We start from the raw sequence: 19,276 nt of genomic DNA, 5'->3' as shown, positions 1-19,276 counted from the left end.
AGAGGAACTGTACGTTCTAAAAGAAGCTACATAGAGAAGACAAAATTTGGAGGAAAAAGAAAAAAATCAAGTTGGTATCTAGTTAAGTTTCGCAGAAATCATTCTTTATCTTGAAACCAACAATTTAATATTTTGATGAACTAGTTGGCAAAACAGCGACAACGCAAAGTACAGAGGCACCTCATCACTGTAGACAAGTATATCGCATGGAGAGAACTGTATGCATGTGAGAAGTAATAAGATTAACAGCTTGAAATTTAATAGTAAAACATGCAAGCTTACACAATTGTGGAATAAAAAAAATTCTCCCATAAGTAGAGAACCTATCATTCAAAAACATAAAAAGTAGGAAAAATCTAGTGACTCACAAAATGATTATGAGTCATGAAAGAGACCAAATACATGCCTGAGTGGCATTAATGAGTATTTCCAGAATGGTTTGGGAAGGATAGGGTAAGGGAAGCATTTTTACACAATGTTACAAAATGCTAATCAGTTGGATGCCAGCTGGAATTCTGGAAATGATTTCTGTCACCTATATCCTGACTGCAAAAAAGACTGACACTGGATCATGCAGAGAAAAAGACTATTCTTCTGATCTAGCCTGAAGAGAAGACTAGGATTGTGACCTTTTAGCATAGCAAATCAAAAAATAAACAAACAAAAAAAGCTCACAAAAACTACTACAACAACAAAATTGGTCTACAAATTTGGCAGAGAAAAAAAAAAGAGGGTGAGGGGAGTGACTAAGTAAGCAAAAGGAAAATACAGGCATAAGAACAAAAGGGTGTGAAGGAATCACAAAATGAATTAAATCTGAAAGCCTCGTAAATCTGTTCCCAGTTAAGTTCTGCAATGACTCTTTAATATAAGTAGGCAACACTTTCAAAATGGAGTATAATAAATTCTGGTATACAACTCAAAGAATTTTCCTAGTCTCATATTTTCATTCTGCTACAGAAACATTTATTTCAGGATAACAAGATGATCTTCCCTGACAAGCTTTCTATTACAAAACCAAATCCTAAGTAATCTGTAACAAGAACACGAAGTCAAATTTGTTCCAGTTTTGCTATATTGAGAGTTATATATATATCTTAATTATTTAGAAAGTGCCTAGTGCTGTCCTACTGACTGCTTTCTGACAGACAGATGAGGATGTATGGGGAAACACTGATATCAATGTAGCAATGCAAAGCCCTTTTTTGTCATGACACACAGCATCTCACCATAATTCACTTCTTCCAAGTATTACAGAATTGTATTTTAACATTAACATTTTTATTTGACCTGGTTACAGTTTTCAAAATACATACAACTAGCATTTACTTGGAAGACAGGTAATTCAAGGTTCAGATGTAGAGAAATAAAATGCTGCAGAATTGTTAAGTATCAACATTACAATGATTTAGCCTGCGCTGAATCATGCAGTAGGTGATCATGCTCCTGCATAGTAGTATTCTTCTCCTCTAGGATAAAGGAGGATACTTTATCCTATACCACAGAATAGCTTTTCTGACCAAAATGTGAACTGCTGAGCAGCTCACACCTCTCATATAGTATGAAGAAATTCTACAGAAAAACAAACAAACAAAAAACAGGGAAATAAAACTAACAGTAATCTCCCCAAAAAAACAAAGTGACATCTAGAACTCCCATGCATATGATTTAGAGCTCAGAAATGAAAGTTATGAGTATTTTCCAAAAAATTATTCCAACCAACCCCATGAATGTATGCCACTGGTACCCAGAGCCAAGCTGCCGCAGAGAGCAGTTTGCACTGTCTGAAAGTGTTGGCTTATGTGAAACTCAACCAAAATACAAGCAAAGCCTGCACTAGGAGAGCTTCTTAACAGGGTTACTAGCCCAAGCCCAGCACCACGTTGATGCAGTCATGCAGTTTCCAAGTTCCAAGCTAGTTCACAACTTCTGCAGCAGCATGTACAATAAAACTTTTCAGTTCATTCTGTTCCATTATTTCCTTTCATCTCACGATTTCAGGCTGTTCAATGAACACTTAAGACTAAAAAAATGAAAGCCATATGGTTTTGGAGTAACTAGTTTTCAGAATATCCACTTAATTACAAATTAAGGAACGGCTTCATTTCCAGATCTTATCCATTGTTCTGGATCCCAACCCTGGCATTAAGCAGGAGAAATCTATAGAAGAATGTAAGTGCAGTTTGCACTCAGCATGCCATTTTTATACGCACCCCGTATAGTTCAAAAACTGTCTACTTTTGTCTTACTATTTTTAGTGTTCTTTTGCAATCTAGAGGCATTTTATTTAGTGCTTTGCAAATGGATTTAGGATTTCTTTTTCTGACTTTAGTGGATATATTGCAATTAAATGGGTATTTTTGTGTTGTCTTGCTTGCTTAATATTTTTTACACTTCCATAAACACAGAATTTTCAGTAGACAGCTTTTGAACCCAGCAGCAAAAACCTAACCCAGGAGAACTACATGCATGGGAAGTAACAATGAAGCCATTAAAAACACCAGAGTTCCTTAGTTATTGTTTATACAACAGTCCATTGCTGCCAAGGTAAAAGCATTGATAACGTGACAGAAAACTTCTCATTCTGAAAACGAAAGCTGAGCTTGAAAAACTCCCATACAAGAAGGCACACCGATAGCAACCACTGAGTCTAAGGTTCTTCTAAGACTGAGAAAACGTATGAAATGCAGTGGAATAAATCTGAAGGTAACTAAAACTGCCTTTATATCCTGTCTAATAGCTCTCAATTCCAAAATTTTTGGTATATAGTCAGAAACCAATCTAGAAAACCTCCGTGTAAGAGCTGATTCAACGATTAAAAAAATTATTCCAGGAACACGTCTAAGTAATTGGAAACACTAATTATGTGTAACTGATGAAGGAAGCTTTGTTACACGAAGAGCAAACAAGTAACACTGAAGATGGCAAAGCAAAAACGTAAGTATAAAACCACCTTCAGTAAAACCTGTGGTAAGGTCAAAGGTCATCTACGTTTCTCATAAATATTATATTGAGGAAAGAATTCACGTATTTCGTATCCAATTTAACAGCTGCCAAGAAAACAGTTTTCCCTAACAAGTGCTAGGAGGAAGACTCAAAAACCTACGAATACTACTGGCAGTTCAAAAATAAAAAGAAAGAACTGCTGCCAAGCAGAAGATGAAGGAAAAGGGATTTGCCCGCTACCCTCTTACACACTACTGCTAAGGTTGGGGGGAAATGATGCTGAATAGCTTTGTGAGTCACAGGCAGTGCTGTAGACTCTACAACTAAACTGATTCAAAAGCTTAGATTTATCAAATACTCTACTAGAATATTTGCAGGATGAAGAACAAAGCTGTTAATTACCCTTCACTTCAACTGAGACACTAAATGCTATTTTTGTTTCCTTTTAGGTCACATGAAAGAGAGTGAAAAGAAAAGAACCTTAAAATGAAACCTGTGAAAAGAAGCGAAATATAATCAAGGTGGCTTTTTTCCCCTGAGCTAAAAGGAGAGTAGGATATTTAAATAACAAAAGAAAATATGCTTAAGAGAGCTCTCTTCAATATTTCATGAAACATGGAACTTAACTAGAGCATAAGCAAAGGTGGATTTTTTTTCCTCTGCATCAGTCCACCATTTAAAATACACACACACCAAAGAGGAGTCCACAACTTGCGAAGCTGTACCATGAAGCATGGGTCATCCCCATGTTTCAGGTTTGTGTTTAGAAGCACAGAAGTACAAACCATCTACCTCCATAGCCTGTTCAGAGCTTTCCCCATCGTAACTGGTGAGACCCCACCTGCAGCACTGCGTTCAGTTCTGGGGCCCCCCACGTAAAAAGGACATGGACCTGCTGGAACGAGTCCAGAGGAGACCACGGGGATGCTCAGAGGGCTGGAGCACCTCTCCCATGAAAACAAGCTGAGCGAGTTGGGGTTGTTCAGCCTGGAGAAGAGAACGCTCCGCTGAGACCTTAGAGCAGGCTTCCAGCACCTAAAGGGGGCCTACAGGAAAGCTGGGGAAGGATTCTTTGTCAGGGAGTGCAGTGATAGGACAGGGGGTAACAGCTTTAAACTGAAAGGGGGGTAGATTTAGATTAGATATGAGGAAGAAATTCTTCCCTATCAGGGTGGTGAGGCATTGGCACAGGTTGCCCAGCTGTGGATGCCCCATCCCTGGAAATGTTCGAGACCAGGCTGGATGGGGCTTTGGTCAGCCTGGGCTGGTGGGAGGTGTCCCTGCCCGTGGCAAGGGGCTGGAACCGAGTGATCCTTAAGGTCCCTTCCAACCCAAACCATTCTTTGATTCTATAAACCAAGTATTAACTATAACCAAACATACATACAAATTACCACATGCTATACCACTCAAACTGTAAGCTCAGGATGAAGTTTTGACTACTTGCAATAATTAGTAAGCAAAAAAAGTAGATAAAAGGCTGTATTTCAAATTCAATTAGATCGAGTTAATACGAATTTTGAATGTTATGAAATTATATAAATAAATGGCCAGCATGCATTTTCACATGGCCAAGAACTCAGAGAATGAAAGTTCACCATTAATGTAATTTCTCCTTTTGCTATATATTTCTGTTCATCTATTTACTTACATGATGATTTAAAGAGCTTCATTTTTAGACAGTGCTACGTCTAGGGGGAAAAAAAAAAACAAAACACATAAGCCTGCACGTATTTAGCAGCAAAACAGAGTAAATGCTAATAATATTTAATACATTTATCATTTTCCCCTTTGAGTTAAAATATAGAGAAAAAGAGGAAAGGTACCGTATTTCTGGGGAAAAAAAAAAAAGCAGCCTGCAGTGCCCTAGTAAGCCTAGAGAATTTAAAATATTCAGTGTTATTACAAGGCTTTGTTTTCTTAAACTGGAAATGATTCAGCCTGAAATCAGACATCTATAACAGCTCTCTTAAAATATTCATTTTTTGAGATCTAAGTGTGCCTACATGAACTAATAAACCACTTGCATTATAATGTGGAAGGCCTGTTGCCTTCATTAAGAACAACAGATTTAAAAAAATCAGCTTTAAGATTCAGTTTATATCACTAATAATGTAGGCCAAACAGTAAATACTTTTACATAGGAAAAAATGTATTTTTTCTACCTAAATAAGAACTATACCTGTATCTTAAGATGTAAATAATGTTCAACTCTTCATCACCACAGTAATTTAAACATTCAGACACTAGAACTTGACCTTGCAATTAATCCCAGCTTGTTTATTTCATACAGTACAGTTTATTTTACACAGCACCATGCCAATGACTGCATCAATGTATGAACAATACTCTGATGGAAAATTGACGTAGCAGATATAACAAGTATTTCACAACAAATACATGAACAGAGATACATTTTTTTGTATATATTTATAGTAAATACTATAAATGTTACAGTATTTCATGTATATGCATCTGAAGCAGAAGTAAGTTTTGGTTAATATTTCTTTCTTTCTTTCCAAAGAGAAGTAATTCTTTCAAAATGTCGCAGTTAATATCAAAATGAAATTAAGGGAAAAGTATGTAAAATGTGTTTTTGAGTATGTATCTATACAATGTGCCATACAAAAGTTAAAATGGGACTATAAAGTAAGTTTTCCAGCCAAATATTACCGTCTCCTAAATTACTAGAATGTGAACAAAGCAAACAATTAAAAGTTCTTAGTTAGCTCAGATGACTGTCAAATCCTTAATATATTTTTTTTTAAGTTCCCAAACGCTGCTGTAAAAACCTAAGAAGTTTTTGTTTTTTCTCACTTTGAGGTAAGTGGGACAGCTTTGATCAACTTCAAATACATGTATAAGAACCACTCACTAAAGGCAAAAAAAAAAATTACAACATAGATTATTAATAGAAATTCTCAATTTCAACACAGTCAAAGGACTTCTGAATGTGCAAAAAGCATGTAAATATTCCTTTATTCCAATACAGGAAGAGAGGGTGGATATTTTTATATATATATATGTATTAAAAAAAAAGAGGACTTCTGCATGAGGTTGAAGGTCAAAGCTGAGCTTAGTGGGAAAGACTGCTCCTGGACAGAGTGTATACACAACCTCTCAAAAGGAATTTCCATAGTCTCACCTTTCCAATTCAGCTTGGAAATTATAGGAGATACTTGACTTTGTCATCAAAGAACTGCTTCCATGCAGCTGAGCAAATTTATCCTAATATAAGTAAACAGGAAGTTCCCTTCTAGGATTTAGGTTTTAAAAAGATTACTAAGAAGGTGTTGTTGTGTATAGATCTAAGAGAAAGATTAATGTGAAAAATAAAAGAAAGATGGAGATTGCACAGAAGCCACAGGAACTGCTTACAACACGCACTGTAGCTTCTTTTTGAGGGAGAAACAGGACAAGGAACCACTCTAGCTAGGGAACACCAGAGAGAGAACTCTAATTTCCTGCAGGTATGACAGCTGAGGAAAGAAAAAGTGGTATTTTTATTTTTAAAGAAGGTTTTGCAAAAGATTGTTAATAAGTGGAAGACAGGAATATTATTTTACTGGTTTAGAAAGCAAAGAGGGTAACAGAACAATTTCCCCATACAATTTGTTTTTCCAGTCCTTAGCAAACATATGCAATTCATCAATGAACAGAAACCACCTAAAAAATGCGGAGGGGAGGAACTAATTTTAGGGCTTTTTTTTTTTTTATATATATATTATTATCTCCAACTCAGTGCTTCTACCTCATTGCCAAATGTGGGCACTCATCGTATTCTATCAAAAATTTTGACAATAATAAAAGCCTACAGATAGAGGAAGGAAGAAAGTATAACTGTGCCCAGATTACTAAAAGGAAAAACTGAAAATACACATGACCAACTCAGAAATGTAGTTAAATCAATGTAGCTAAATCAAATATACAGTGATTTCCTGATGTTTGTGTATACCTGAATCTTCCTGCTCAGTTGTTGTTTTACAGCTTTGTGCTTTCCTCCCTGCTTACAAGACCTGAATAAATAAACATCATAATACAGGAATAAAAAAGCAAAACGGACTGTACATAAAGTGTTGTCAAATGGACATGATAAACAGTTAGAATATATTTTAACCTAGTCTGTAGATATCAAGATATCACTTGTCCAGTCCATGGAGATTTTCAAACTTGTAAAAATGATGCTTCAACTAACACACTTGCAACTTTCAAAGCTTTCTACAGCTCATGAAAGCCTATCCCTCCCCTTACTTTTCTTTTAAATAGTAGTAAGACTTTCCGATAAGCACACTTGGATTGCATTTTTGCAAGCCTGCATGCAAACAGAACTCAGAGCCCAAATATTTTCAAAATTCCAAGTAGATTTAAGAGATTTTGCAAATATTTCTTTGGCAATCAAAAACACTAGAAACATTATAGCCTGTACAAGATCAATCTCTTTCCCACTGGCATCTCAGTGTAAGTTACACAACTGAAGGAAGGTTTGACTATCAGGTTACCATCGTAAACTTTTACAATTTTAAATGCATATAAAGCACAGAAGCCTCTTCTTACTTGAAGATTTGGAAAATGTCATATTCTTCTGCTCAGAAAAATCATGGCATGCCAGCCAGAGAAATAAAAAAAGAATTGTGTGTTGTAGGCAGCAATATTATGGCTCACCAGTAACTTAGTACAATGTTTCTGGAGAGAAAAAAGATAGATATTATTATTTGTAATTACAAAGGGATTTGAGCAATGCTTATAATGGTAGAAGAATGAAATTTAACATTCTATCCAAATTTTACATTAGCTAATTATATTTCTCCCTACAGTATCAAATGAATAAAATGTATTACTATTCACTTCCTGTATAAATAATGTATTACATATAACACAATTAAAAAAATGCTTCAACAGTCTATCCCCAAAGGCTAGAAGATAGGCAGAGCTGGAAAGTTATTTTAGGATTTATGAAGGGCTAAGTTATAATACCGCCTGTCAAAAACAGGATTAAGGTAACAAAAACAAGGTAACAAAAACAAACAAACATCTAATTATGATCCAGAAGCTTCTACATTCTGGAAAGACAAAGACAGCACCACCTGATCAACCACAATCTGAGAATCAATATGCATAAATTAAGACACAGTGTCTTCATTCAGTGTGAAGAAAATACCTTTTCTTAAACCAATGAATCTAGGACATGCACTGAAGATACTAATATGGTCAGAATTTAACAAAGCCAAATGTTACTTTTTTTTTTTTTTTTAAACTTGGTCTGACTACAGGGGGAATCGAGCACAGACAAAAACAACTACTCTGGCAGAAGCTAAGTGCTCAGACTCTTAGAACTGCTACAAAAACAGTTGAAAGCTTTTATTTTCTGCAGAGCTCTTGAAAAACTGCCTGTAGCTACAAGGTTTCAACCCTTAGACCTCCTAAAAATCAGAAGTTCTCACAGAGTTTCACAAGTGCTCACTCTCCTTTCTGTAATTAACAATTTCAGCGAACTCTGCAAGATGCTGATGGCATTTAACTTTATTTTACAGGAACCTACCTACAAAGGCATGCAACACTAGAAGCTAGAAGTCTGCACCATCAAATAAAAGGCAGCAACCACCAAAACTAAAGAGCACACACAAGGAACTCACTGTGACATTCACATGCCTGGATTCTGTTTACTGCCTCACTGTAATGATATACTACCTTTCTCCAATGGATTGGTAAATATATTTTCTAAATTGAGTCCAAGAAAAGCAAGGCTTTAACAAATATGCAAATTTGTGTTTTTCTGAAGGATACAGCTCCTCAGTGTGTGTTCACTGACATAATCTTTCTCAAGTTTGCAGCACTTTCATTTACTATTTTCAGCATGAGTAGTGCTAGAGTAAACTGTGCTAGAGGTATTTTAAGCATGATGTCACCTGGGTGGTTTCTGACAAGGATTAGAAAATTTAGTGTTTAAACAGATGGCAGTCAGGGTGCACTACAGCTCTTAGTCTTGGTAATAGAAGTTTAATCTGTGTTTGCAACTGTGAGAAATAATTTCCCTGGACAGGATAGAAAAATCAAGCTTTTTGTGCCTTACACAAAACTCAAAAACAAATTCACAATCAGAATAATCAGGTAATTCTACTAGCCCATTAAGAAAATAATCCAGTTCATTCTCTGAAAGTTAATACTGACTGTTCAATGGTAACACGTTTATATTGTTAAAAACTTCCTTTTTCTCCAATGTTATTTTAGGTAAGTTCTGAAGAAAGCAGAAGTCCCGTATAGATAGCTGATCACAGGTCTGGACCAGTTAATTTATTTTAAATATAACTGAAAAACTGATGCAATAGGCTTCCATTTACTGCCTCACTGTGATGGTAATATACTTCAATTACAGAAGTGGAATCTCTTCAAACTTGCAACATACTAGTTTTGTAGCGTGAGCACTTAGAACCCTTATATACTATTTTATATTCATTCAAATGAATGTAACACTCTTGTCACTAAACCTAAGTCTTTACCTGAATCTACTAAATTATTATCTCAATGTTCTGAGCAATTCCTAACAAGGCTATGATGCACAAAAGAATGTGGTTATTTTTATTTCTTCCCTGCACCATCAGCTGAAACCAAAGACTCTCTCTTTGCACAGAGGCAACGCATACCTCTGATCATCAGTTTCATCCATCCTTCTCCTGCTCCCTCTATTGCTGTATAATCATCTGCACTGACACAATGACTTAAAGATGCATGTCTCTATGTCCATCTGCATGACATCTCCAGAACTGAATGTGGAATGCAAGCTACTGATGTATCTTGAATTTATACAGCTGAAAGGCTGTTTACTGGTTTTGCTGAGTTCCTGTCCTAACAGTTCCTAACATTTCACAGAATGCCGTATCACCTCAAATTCCTCTCTTTCATGCTTCTTACTTAAGAGGCACACAAAGTCCCTGTAAGAACCATGCTTCATGTTACCAACTGTTACGATGCTGCAATTTTTGCAATTCTTAACTGAAGTTTTATAGTTTGATTGTACAAATAAAAGTTTGATTTTCATTTCTTTATTAATAAAGGCATATTTTTATTTTATTTTATAACATAGATAAGGTATATATTTGCATGTATTACACACATTATTTTTACATTTATATGGTTTTATTCATTTATATACACACACAAATATATTACTTCACGTTTTATATATATATATATATATATATAATAATACACACATACATGTATTACATTCCTTAGCAGCAGATACCAGGGCTCCAAACCACATTTTTTTCTTGAAAGACTTATTCAGAAACCAGGAATATATAAAATTAATTAAAATCCTGCCTTCAAGAATAAATTAAATACATGATTTCAAGCAGGAATCTTTCCCAGGCACGTTTTGCTTTCATGCGAAAAGCAGCATAAACTTAACTAACTCAACAGAACCCCTACAAATTCTTACAAGTACTGAACTTTCCTTGAAGTACCTAGTTTCTATGGCTCTGAAAGTAAGAATCTAGACATGAAAATCTCAACAAATGCAATGTGTTTTCTGAAAGCATAAAACAATACAGCTACTAGACAAAGATTTCCCAACTCATTGATTCAGAGGACAGAAATGAAACTAACACAGGCCAACTTCACACCAGTGGTTTCTGAAGAAAGCTACAGAGATTTCTGAAGACTTCAGCTTAGCAGGAGATAACTACAACTACTGAGGAGGTACTGCGAGACACGAGAAGTTAATCCAAATGACTATTTTGTAGCTCTGCTTAACTTGGTGGACCCCCACATCTGAATTCTCTCAAATCATTTGAACGACCTACAGCGTGCATCAATGGCATCATACAGTTCCAAGATGAAGACCATGACTTCCTTATACACCGTGAAGTGCACTGTAGACACAGACACTTGCAGATTCCTCAGCAATTACCACAAGGACAGAGTTCATCTATCTTTTATTGTAGGCCAACTATGTAAAACCTTCAAACACAAAACCTACGAGATCCTCAATACTGCTCATAGCCAGGGTGAAAAGTGATTGTTCAAACCAATACTAACAGAACAAAAGGTTGCCTAAAGAGTTATTTTTTCAGTATTTTACCATCACAGAATGGGTTGGGTTGGAAGGGACCCTAAAGATCACCTAGCTCCAGCCCCCTGCCAGCCCAGGCTACCCAAAGCCCCATCCAGCCTGGCCTTGAGCACTGCCAGGGATGGGGCGGCCACAGCTTCCCTGGGCAGCCTGTGCTAGGGCCTCACCACCACCAGAGTAAAGATTTTCTTCCAAAAATCTAATCTAAGCCTACCCTCTTTTAATTTAAAGCCATTACCCCTTGTCCTATCACTACAGGCCCTTGTATTTTAGTCACACCAAAAAGTACTGTAGACCACTGTACGAGACAATGCTCCTGAAATGTTCTTTTTGGACAAAACTATCTATGCTCATTGTCATGCCAGATGTGAGGTGAATGGGAATCTACATGTAACAGTCACGGGAACGAAAAGGAGAAAATGATAAACTACAAAATACTGACACTGAAGAGAAATTACTACATAGGAATAAAGATTTTAAACTAAATAGACAAAAATAAACCTTAAAAGTAGAAAAAAAGAAAAAGGGAGAGATGCAAGATAATATGGGATGGACAGTAAAACAATGAAAAGAAAAAAAAAAAGACATGGTCTCTTACAAATCTGGAGCAGCAAGACAAAAAGCACAAGCAAGCAAACCACGAAAAGCCAGAAAGAAAAGCTGTTAAAGCAAGTTGGTTTTCATTCATTAAAGAGAAAAAAAAAATCTGACAATGTGACAATGAAATACGTACTAATTAAATGATTTGGTGGATGTCTCTCTACTGGTCACAATATCCACCATCTTTCTTCCTTTCTTGTATTAGCCTTCTGCTCAGCAGATGGAAACCAAGTTACTGATACTCTAATTTGGATTATTTCTGCAACCAGATACCACCTTTTGTTTCTAAACACTAAATTCTAACTAGCTTCATAATATTTGCCAGCTAAGACACGCTGAAGTTCTAATGATACTCCTTCAACTTTGGTCTTTCCTCCTGCATGATTTTCAGTTGTTCTAAGACTGTTTATTCCTTCCGCATCATTCCTACTTTTGAAACTAATAAAATCCTATGCTTTTAGCTGGTCAGTCCAAAAAACTTTCTGGGAGACAGACAGGAGGACAAACTTATTTTTAAGTTGATGAGACATTAAATCTATTTGCTTTTTTGTCCTTATTTTTATACAGAAAATGACACAAACCCCTAATAATCATGTTCCTTGAATATAAGTCATACTAAAACTTTGGGTGCCGTACAAAACGTACCCATACAAAAGAGAAGAAATTTATTATTTAGTACTCAGTGGAAAAGCCTACAAAAATCGGTTTAACTCATTACTTCATCAGAGGTATAACAGTATATTAAACCACAAGCTGAGAAAATATGAGAGGGTCAACATCATCAAAATCATCATCAAAAGCAGGTAGTAAGCTGTGGAGCTGAGAAGCAGACACCCCCATCCACGCATAAAACACATGGCACCAGTTTGAGGAAAGAAAGGACCATGATCTTGCACTGGGAAAGGCCTGAAAACCCTGGTGAGGTCTTACCACTACCAGTCTTCCCCAAGGCACAATCACATCATGATTCTTCTAAGCAAAAGAAAATTTTTGCTTGAATCAGCCTGCTAAACTTCTGAGAAAATTGGTGAGTTATTTTTCCAGCTACTGTTTAAAACTCTTTAATGAAGAATATTTTTATGGCAAAGTTTGCTTCTTATAACCTCAAAAACAAAAACAAAAAGAATGGATAAAATAATGCATATTTTATTTCTTTTAAAAACCCTGAAAGGAAGAACACTCTTTGCACTAACAATTCTCTCACAGCATATGGCTATGACTTAAAGCAGAGAGGTGAACTGTATGACCTCCAGAAGTGACTTACAACCTCAACTATCTGATGGTCGTCTTATGTTTTTCAGTCACTTCTATCTCTGGAATACAGAGAGAGGTTATTCTATTTTATAATAGAATGGAGACCATTTTTACTTCCATACACATAAATAACACATTCAAGAGAGTAAAAAACGTACTCAAAGCTAGACTGAACTTACACGCAAAATGAGCAAATTTTTCACTTTGCGTTAATATTTTCGTTTCTTGACCCAGAGTACTCCTGGCATAAGTAACTCAAAACCAAACTTTTGTTGTATAAATTTGTGCATTTATAAGGAAGTGTTTGATGTTTGAGGATGACATTTCTATATCATGCACTGCTGACAGCAATAATAATAACGATAATATCACTCTTCATGAAGACTCAGAACTGTTGGCTGTTCTTTAAACAGTAAATTAATTCCAGCTCCCAGAGAGAACACGACTGCTTGAGCCACCTAAACACAGTCCCAACTTACTTGATGACATAAGGTCAATCACAACAGGCAGTCATGGCCACGGAATATACCTGGCCAGTTCCCAGGCCACAATTACACTTGCTGTTGACTGGCAAATTCCATAGCCACTGGGTTCCTGGCTAAACTTTTTTTTTTTCATCTTCAGAAGTTACATGGATTACTGGGAAGTTACTAGGCTGCATAGTAAGCACCTGCAGCACACTACCAGCTACTTCAGCAGCCGTAGGAAAGGAGAGCTCCATTTTCTAAGGGCTAATTCAGATGTTTCAAGGGAGAAAACGCCTAACAGATTTGAATTTTCCATATGAATGTCACCACTATGGAGACAGAAGGGAAAAAAACCTGCCAGCAATTTCAGGGTTTGAGTACTTCTGAGAACTAATCATGAGAAAGAAACGTAAGCAACAGAGTATTTACCATTCACTATCATTACTTTGACAACAGGAAGTTAAACCCATAGTAAACATATGCACCCTATATTTAGCTAAAATATACTAGTGCAAGATTTAAAAAAAAAAAAAACCTGTGAAGATAAGTATCTCTATGGTATCTAGATGAAGTCAATTTTATTGAACCGATAATGGCTTCATAACAACCTACAATCGGAACTCAAATGTCTGCTCCACCAAAGTCTTCTCAAAATCCATACAACCTGGCTCCATCCCTTGTAAGTAGAACAGGAATAAGAGTGCTCTCCCACCCCATGACAATTACAAGAATTATGTTAGTCAAACTGCAAGAAAGATAAGAATATTGAAAACGAGCCCTAAAAAAGTATTCAAATGTATATTTTTTAATTTTACTACCAAAATATCACAACTAATTTCACATATGGGTTTTCCCCATGTGTAAAAACACTCCCACTATCATTAGTACTTTAAACCATGCAAGGCACCACTGTGCTGTTTCCTTCAAAACAGAACAAAATTATCTACCTGAAATTATGAAAGACAAAAAACAATTGAGATTTTTTGTCAGGGTGCTTAAAAGCCTTTCCTAATTAACCAATACCCATTTATTTAATTTCTGAAATAGAAGAAGGAAAAGCTTTCACTCGTAAACTACTGTTCAGTTCAAGGACAAAACGATTTTAAAAATGTGTGATTCTCCACCAAAAGTAAGTCAAAGACTTCATAACCCTATTATTCTTTAAAAACAACCACATAAACCTTCCAGTACCTCCTTTACACAAATTGCAGAGCAAAATTTCATACTCGCTCCCCTTTGACTTCCAACCAAAAATACGTGATTATCCTTAATATTAAGGCAATGAATAAAATATACATAATACATTTAAACAAGAATGTAAGAGGAAAGTCTCAAATGTATACAGGTCTGTTTATGCTTGGAGAAAAGGAGCCTCGAGATGGTTCATTCTAAGGGAGAAACAAACACTGTGTGTAAAGCCACCTAACAAATTCCTTCCAAGTGCAAGGACAGAGGAAACTGGCCATGCCCTTCGTGTGTCCTATGGCACTTCAATGTTGTGCAGCTTTGAATCTCTCATTCAAAATGAACAGATTCCTCTTAAGATACTGGAAAACAGTAGCAGGCTGACCAAGTATACAATCTACCTTTCCAGATTAAATGCCTATTAGATTGTTCACATGATTATTGGAGACTCCATCCTGATTTCCAAGTCCCTGTAATCCCCCATTCCTAAGCAATGGAGATGATCATAGAATCATAGAATGGTTTGGACTGAAAGGAACCTTAAACATGATCTAGTTTATATGGTACCTCAAAGAAGTAGCACTAAATTCACAATGTGTAAATGTATAGCTTCAGATTTTGTAATAAGTTAACAGAACACTTAGCTAGACTACAAATTTGATCAAGATCACAACACGTTATGTACATACATGCATACATCATACGGTCCCAGCTAAAGCAAATTAAACAGTCCATGAAGCAACAATCAGCTTAAATATATAACATGAAGAACAGGTCTGAAACTACAGAACATGAAGATGCTTTTATCAAGTCCACATAAGCCTCTCCTATGCAGCTTGTGAAAGGGAGAGACTGTAACAATAGGGTTTTGCCCCTAATGAATGCCCCACGAAAAGCTGATTGTATAGAAAATACTCTACCTACTAAAAGAAAATAAACATATGCGGTTTTAAAAAATCCATCTGCTAGAACATCACTTTATAATACAAAATAAGTCATCTCTAAGTAAAAGCAACCGCATAATTTTTCAGTATGGCAAACGGGAGCCAGCAAATAAGCCATGTGGAGACAATGCAGTTCAGATGACAGGTCAGGAGATGCACAGAACACCTAAGGTCATGCCGTTGACAGAGGCCCACGTGACAAATTTCAGGCAGTATTTTGCAAGGCCAACCAGATACACCTAGGACACGCAGCCAGAGATGCACGTAACGCACAGCCACGCTACAACCGCATTCACGGAGCTCAAGGGGAAACAGTGGGCGCTCCGAGGCTCTCCACCGAAGCAGCACACAGACTCTGTACGGCTTATACGGGCTCGAAGGAGCACGAAGAGCGCTCCCCTCCATTTCCCACAAAGGATGGAGAGGTGCCAGACGCCCGCCGCTCTCTCGCCCTCGGCAGGGGAGCAGCGACCCCGGGCCGGCCCCGCCTGCCTCTCCCTTCTCTCCATCCCCGCCTGCGCGCCGCCCCCTCCCCGACGACCGCGGCCGGAGCTACGGCCTCCAGGCGCCCCCCGCCGGGCCGCGGTTGCCCCCGGGCGCACCCCGCGAGGCGGCCATTGGGGGCCGGAGCGGCGCTAAGAAGCGCCCCCCCCCCCCCCGCCGCGCTCCCTCAGGCCTCCCGCCCCTGGCCCCGCCAAGGAGCGCGCCCGCCAGCCGCCCCCCAGCCGAAGGCTCACCAGGCAGCGCGGGGGGAGGCACACCTCGGCCGGGGCTTTCCGCGGGGCCGGGACACGGGCCGGGGGCGAGTCCCCGCTCGGAGCCGCGTCCTCTCTGCGGCAGCGGCGGCGGCTTGTCAAAGAGAAAACATGACGCGGGCGGGGAGGGGGAGGGGGCCCGCCAGATCTCGCGGGGACGCGGCGCACGTCTCGCGAGACGCCGCCGGCTTCCCAGCCTCCGCGCGCAGGGCCGCGAGCCGCCGCCGGCAGAACGCAAGGAGCTCGCGGCGGGGAGGGAAAGGGGCGGGGGGCGGGAGGGCGGCTGGGCCCGGCCCGGCCCGAGCTGAGGCGAAGGGGACCGCGGGCGGCCCAGGGAGCCCCGGCGGGAAGCAAGGGGAAGGGGAGCCGGGACCCCCACCTAACGCCTGTGCGCGGAGGGGTCTCGCCCCCGGCTGCTGGTGCCGGGGCTGTGAAGAGGGGCAGGAGAGGCGGTGGGGTGCTCGGGGGGAGGGGGCGCTGAGAGCTGCTTCTGCGTACCGGCCGTCAGGCTGAGAACGCGTTAGGGGAACGGAGCACAGACATGGAACTGAGGAGGCGAGTCTAACACAGGTAGTGGAAAGAAGAGAAAGGGATGGTGTGTGCCAGGGGTGCAGGAAAGGCAAAATGGGGCATAGCTGGAGAGGAGCAGGAGCATCCAAAAAAAAAAGCTTCAGCTTAACATGAACAGGGTAACAGAGTAAGAGTGGCACTGCAGTTGAAATTTTGGGTCTGAAACAGTGAGAAGTAGATTAGTGAGGCGGAGTTAACATATCAAGTCAGATTGGTAAGGCCAGACTGGCAAGAAATATTAATAAATTTTATATATACCCTTGGAAATTGGTTATGGTCCATCAGTGGTATGATGTCATGAAGTACTGTTAATGACTTTTAAAAAGCAGAAAAAAACAACAAGAAAAGCAACAGAAAAACCTTATGTTCAAAGAGAAATTGCGTAAGTCTGGCTACATCAGACCACGGCAAGAATAGGAGGGAAGCTGGCAAAAATACAGGTGACATGAACTAGGTGAACAGGGGACAATCCTGTACTGTCTCTTCCACTAAAGGAGCTAGAGGCTAACAAGTGGGACTGCAACTCAGACATGTCAACTTCCAAACAAGCAAGAGCGATTATTTCTTCACACACACCATTAAGCTGTAGAGCACTGTGCTGCAGAACACTTACGTAACAGAAGTTTGTGGGATCAAAATGGTACTGGAGAAAAATAAGAAAGAAAACAAGTCCATCGCAAATTACCAAACACAAAGACATCCACTCTGGTTCAAAAAAATGCCTTGACCCACAGGCCACTGAAGGCCGTAGATGATGAGAGGAAATGTTATTGTGTGCTTAGTCTTGTCTTTTCTTCCCCAGGCATCTTCCTTAGACACGTGGTGCTCAGGGACCAGTGTTCCCATCGTTATGTCCTCCCCCAGCATACCATCTGTTCTGCACCGCTCAGTATAAGCTCCCCTCTCGGTCCCAAGGACACAACCTTAATTGTTCATTCTGAGGTCTAAAGCAGTGAGGGGATTTACTAAGGGTAGAGCTCAGCTCCTTGGAGGGGCTGTTGCACTCCGTGACACAAATCCCAACCAAATTTAGATAAATGACACTGGCAGCCTTGGAGGTAGATCCTAGATATTCATGGCTCTCTGTCCCCCTAAAAGGCTACTTACAGATTCAGAACTCTTTGCAGCAGAAAACCCACATGTTCTGCTGTGAAAATACAGTCTGTGACCCACCGAAGCTAAAAACCCAGACCCAAAAAAAAGTCTATTACTAGCTTACCCCTGTAATATTGCCCCACAGAGTAATAGTAAAGAAAATGCATTTTTACCCATGAAGTCTGAAGTTTCTCTGCTTTCGTACCCGTAAATGCACTGGCTAATCTTTTGCCTAAAACCACAGTCAAACTCTGCTATGAATCAGCAGTTTCTTTGTCAACAAGACCACCTTTGCAAATAAACGTCACCAGGAGAAGGATAAACTATAAACATATTTTCAAGCATTCTTTAAACATGTAAAACATGCTAGCTACAGAATGCTGTGTAAGAAATAAGTTGATCAGATACCTCAGAATACACTCAATTCAGAAACGTCCTTTAACTACTCCTAAGCAGATCTGCCATTCCGTACGACAGGAGGAGAAAAAAACAGACACTAAGCAGCACTCCTCAACATGCTAACATGCCCCACACCCACATACTTATGTTAACCACAGCATGAACACAAACCTTATCATTAACTGCACGTTTTTTATGGCTTGCAGGCTCCACCAGCAACCAAGGGCTGTACAACTCTCAAGGAATTTCTTAGGTTTGCAAATGTTTAAAATATTAAAGTTATGTATACTTCAATATTAAGTTCATAAAACCACAAGGTTTTCTTGGTTTTTTGTCCAGTCCTAACGGAGCCCACCAACCATCTTGCAATATGGACAGTCTAGCCTTGCAGTTTGCCTACATGCAGACATATCCATCCTTTTCCACAGAGGCTCACAGATACCAGAATCTAAGACAACACAAGAGAGACATTATGCAGTCAGTCTCCAGACTGGGACCTCAGGTGCTAGGAACATGACAAGAATCAAGGAAACAAATTAGTAGTAGGGTGTTCTAAATTAACAACCTTCCTACCATTTCAGAATGTATATTTAAGTTTAAATGATGACTATAATACAGACTCTTGTAATCAAAGTACCTAATTCCCTACGATGCTTTGAAAACCCTTTGCCATGTAACTTGTAATCATTTCTGTTGAAATAGCATGCTGCCAACTAAAGGGGGTGGGGAGTAAGAGAAGCAACAAGAGAGAAGGATACCCAGCCTTCATAAAGGTTTCATCCCACAGAGCACTGCCAATGTCCCAAAGGATCATTGCAATTCCTATTTCTGAATTCTCATATTTAGATAGTTTATTAGGTAGCAACTGTTAAAATAATCTTGATAGAAAATGTGTTGCACCGCCTTAAAGGTTTATTATATTTCTACTCATCATTTTCTTATTTCAAATTCAGGACTTGACATTCCACTTCATGTCACTAGCACATTTTG

General features: G+C 38.9%; 1 protein-coding gene across 17 annotated transcripts in view; it reads right to left on the bottom strand.

The window, feature by feature from the left end:
- HERC1 (HECT and RLD domain containing E3 ubiquitin protein ligase family member 1) overlaps positions 1–19,276 on the bottom strand; it is a 123,923-nt gene that overhangs the window by 86,153 nt on the left and 18,494 nt on the right. For 16 of the 17 annotated variants that reach the window (XM_067004044.1, XM_067004047.1, XM_067004056.1 and 13 more), the window contains exon 1: positions 16,205–16,362. The exons of the other annotated variant lie outside the window; for it this stretch is intronic. The gene's annotated coding sequence lies outside the window, so the exon portion shown is untranslated. Of the gene's footprint in view, positions 1–16,204; positions 16,363–19,276 lie in introns of those variants that run through there. 17 annotated transcript variants of the gene reach the window in all.

This window comes from Anser cygnoides, chromosome 11 (genome assembly GCF_040182565.1).
Source record: "Anser cygnoides isolate HZ-2024a breed goose chromosome 11, Taihu_goose_T2T_genome, whole genome shotgun sequence".
Lineage (NCBI taxonomy): Eukaryota > Metazoa > Chordata > Aves > Anseriformes > Anatidae > Anser > Anser cygnoides.
Note: the sequence above shows the minus strand (reverse complement) of the source record. Positions and strands in the feature narration are given on the sequence as shown.